Source organism: Triticum dicoccoides, chromosome 7A (genome assembly GCF_002162155.2).
Source record: "Triticum dicoccoides isolate Atlit2015 ecotype Zavitan chromosome 7A, WEW_v2.0, whole genome shotgun sequence".
Classification (NCBI taxonomy): Eukaryota; Viridiplantae; Streptophyta; class Magnoliopsida; order Poales; family Poaceae; genus Triticum; species Triticum dicoccoides.
Window position 1 is genome coordinate 673,854,683 of NC_041392.1, and position 4,120 is coordinate 673,858,802.

Genomic DNA, 4,120 nt, shown 5'->3' on the forward strand with positions numbered 1-4,120 from the left:
AAGTAGAACTTGATGAGGTAACTGTACCTGCCCCCTTATTGAAAAGTAGTTCATCACAGAAATCTGTTCCTGTGACTACTACACCAATTAGTGAGGAAGCTAATGATGATGATCATGTAACTTTAGATCAAGTTACTACCAAACCTCGTAGGTAAACCAGAGTGAGATCCGCACCAGAGTGGTATGATAATCCTGTTCTGGAGGTCATGTTACTTTACCATGACAAACCTACGAACTATGAGGAAGCGATGATGAGCCCAGATTCCGCGAAATGGCTTGAGGCCATGAAATCTGAGATGAGATCCATGTATAAGAACAAAGTATGGACTTTGATTGATTTGCCCAAAGATCGGTGAGCCATTGAGATTAAATGGATCTTCAAGAGGAAGACGGACGCTGATAGTAGTGTTACTATCTACAAAGCTAGAATTGTCGCAAAAGGTTTTCGACAAGTTCAAGGTGTTGACTACGATGAGAGTTTGTCACTCGTATCTATGCTTAAGTCTGTCCGAATCATGTTAGCAATTGCCACATTTTATGAAATCTGGCAAATGGATAAACAAAACTACATTCCTTAATGGATTTATTAAAGAAGAGTTGTATATGATGCAACAAGAAAGTTTTGTCAATCCTAAAGGTGCTAACAAAATATGCAAGCTCCAGCGATTCATCTATGGACTGGTGCAAGCATCTCGGAGTTGGAATATACGCTTTGATAAGTTGATCAAAGCATATAGTTTTATACAGACTTGCGGTGAAGCCTGTATTTACAAGAAAGTGAGTGGGAGCACTACAACATTTCTGATAAGTATATATGAATGACATATTGTTGATCGGAGATAATGTAGAATTATTCTACAAAGCATAAAGGAGTGTTTGAAAGGAGTTTTCAAAGAAAGACCTCGGTGAAGCTACTTACATATTGAGCATCAAGATCTATAGAGATAGATCAAGACGCTTGATAAGTTTTTCAATGAGTACATACCTTGACAAGATTTTGAAGTAGTTCAAAATGGAATAGTCAAAGAAAGAGTTCTTGCCTATGTTACAAGGTGTGAAACTGAGTAAGACTCAAAGCCCGACCACAGCAGAAGATAGAAAGAGAATGAAAGTCATTCCCTATGCCTTGACCATAGGTTCTATAAAATATGACATGCTGTGTACAAGATCTATTGTATACCCTACACTGATTTTGGCAAGGGGTACAATAGTGATCTAGGAGTAGATCACTGGACAACGGTAAAAATTATCCTTAGTGGAATAAGGATATGTTTCTCGATTATGGAGGTGACAAAAAGGTTCGTCGTAAAGTGTTACGTCGATGCAAATTTTGACACTGATCCAGATGACTCTAAATCTCAATCTGGATACATATTGAAAGTGGGAGCAATTAGCTATAGTAGCTCCGTGCAAAGCATTGTTGACATAGAAATTTGCAAAATACTTACGGATCTGAATGTGGCAGACCCGTTGACTAAACTTCTCTCACAAGCAAAACATGATCACACATTAGTACTCTTTGGGTGTTAATCACATAGCGATGTGAACTAGATTATTGACTCTAGTAAACCCTTTGGGTGTTGGTCACATGTCGATGTGAACTATGGGTGTTAATCACATGGTGATGTGAATTATTGGTATTAATTCACATGGCGATGTGAACTAGATTATTGACACTAGTGCAAGTGGGAGACTAAAGGAAATATGCCCTAGAGGCAATAATAAAGTTATTATTTATTTCCTTATATCATGATAAATGTTTATTATTCATGCTAGAATTGTATTAACCGGAAGCATAATACATGTGTGAATACATAGACAAACAGAGTGTCACTAGTATGCCTCTACTTGACCAGCTCGTTGATCAAAGATGGTTATGTTTCCTAACCATAGACATGAGTTGTCATTTGATTAACGGGATCACATCATTAGGAGAATGATGTGATTGACTTGACCCATTCCGTTAGCTTAGCACTTGATCGTTTAGTTTGTTGCTATTGCTTTCTTCATGACTTATACATGTTCCTATGACTATGAGATTATGCAACTCCCGTTTACTGGAGGAACACTTTGTGTGCCACCAAACGTCACAACATAACTGGGTGATTATAAAGGTGCTCTACAGGTGTCTCCGAAGGTACTTGTTGGGCTGGCGTATTTCGAGATTAGGATTTGTCACTCCGATTGTCGGAGAGGTATCTCTGGGCCCACTCGGTAATGCACATCACTATAAGCCTTGCAACCATTGCAACTAATGAGTTAGTTGCGGGATGATGTATTACGGAACGAGTAAAGAGACTTGCCGGTAACGAGATTGAACTAGGTATTGAGATACCGACGATCGAATCTCGGGCAAGTAACATACAGATGACAAAGGGAACAACGTATGTTGTTATGCGGTTTGACCGATAAAGATCTTCGTAGAATATGTAGGAGCCAATATGAGCATCAAGGTTATGCTATTGGTTATTGACCGGAGACGTGTCTCGGTCATGTCTACATAGTTCTCGAACCCGTAGGGTCCGCACGCTTAAAGTTCGATGACGGTTATATTATGAGTTTATGTGTTTTGATGTACCAAAGGTAGTTCGGAGTCCCGGATGAGATCGGGGACATGACGAGGAGTGTCGAAATGGTCGAGACGTAAAGATTGATATATTGGACGACTATATTCGGACATCGGAAAGGTTCCAAGTGATTCGGGTATTTATCGGAGTACCGGTGAGTTACGGGAATTCGCCAGAGAGTGTATGAGCCTTATTGGGCTTTAGGGGAAAGAGAGAGAGGCAAGCTGCGCCCCCCCCCAAGGCCTAGTCCGAATTGGACTAGGGGGAAGGGCTGCGCCCCCTCCTTCCTTCTCTTCTCTTTCCCTTTCCTTCTCTACTACTCCTACTACTTGGAAGGGCTCCTAGTTCTACTAGGAAAGGGGGAATCCTACTTCCGGTGGGAGTAGGACTCCCCTAGGGCGCGCCATAGACAGGGCCAGCCCCTCCCCTCCTCCACTCCTTTATATACGTGGCCAGGGGCACCCCATAGACACAATAATTGATCTCTTGATCTCTTAGCCGTGTGCGGTGCCCCCCTCCACCATAATCCACCTCGATCATATCGTAGCGGTGCTTAGGCGAAGCCCTGCGTCGGTAGAACATCATCATCGTCACCACGCCGTTGTGCTGACGAAACTCTCCCTCAACACTTGGCTGGATCGAAGTTCGAGGGACGTCATCGAGTTGAACGTGCGCAGAACTCGGAGGTGCCATGCGTTCGGTACTTGATCGTTCGGATCGTGAAGACGTACGACTACATCAACCGCGTTGTGCTAACGCTTCCGTTTTCGGTCTACGAGGGTACGTGGACACACTCTCCCCTCTCGTTGCTATGCATCACCATGACCTTGCGTGTGCGTAGGAATTTTTTTGAAATTACTACGTTCCCCAACAGCCACAACACCACCCCGCATGTATGAGGGGCCGGTGCGATGCTCCGGTGGCATTGTTACCCCCCAGGGCTACCGTCTCGCCTAACCCTGGAGCGGTTGACCATGCGATCTAGCCCTTTGACTTCCCACGGGCGGGATTTGACCAGTGGACCTCTCCACCCGGTTGTGTCAGGTCAGCACAGAGGGACACCTGGGAGCAACATCCGGGCCAAACCCACAGCTACATCCACTCCATGTAGACCCGACACGTCTGTTTCCCCCCTCCAGGTGCCAGCGGCGGTGCCGTCCGTGAGCTGGGAGGCCACGCCCCAGAGACGCGTGCCGGGCGTTTTACAACCGCCACAACACTTTCAGACTTGTGAGAAGCCGCGTACGCAAGATTGGCGGCATGCTAGCCCACGGAGGCCGCCGACCACAGTCATAGACATGCGAAGGGCAATCCGCGTAGAGGGAAGTGTTCGGATACTTCTCCATCACCAAAAGTTATGAAAAATTACCATCGTTCCTATAGCACATGTGCCCACGTCGTGTAAAAAACTCATGATTTTATCATGATCCGAGTATTTAATAATATTCACGTCGCACCGTTACCGCAAAACATCTACTACTATATCATCATCGTCCATGAGGGGGGCCACACCCCGGAGACGCGTGCCGCCTCTTCGGACATGCCACAACACC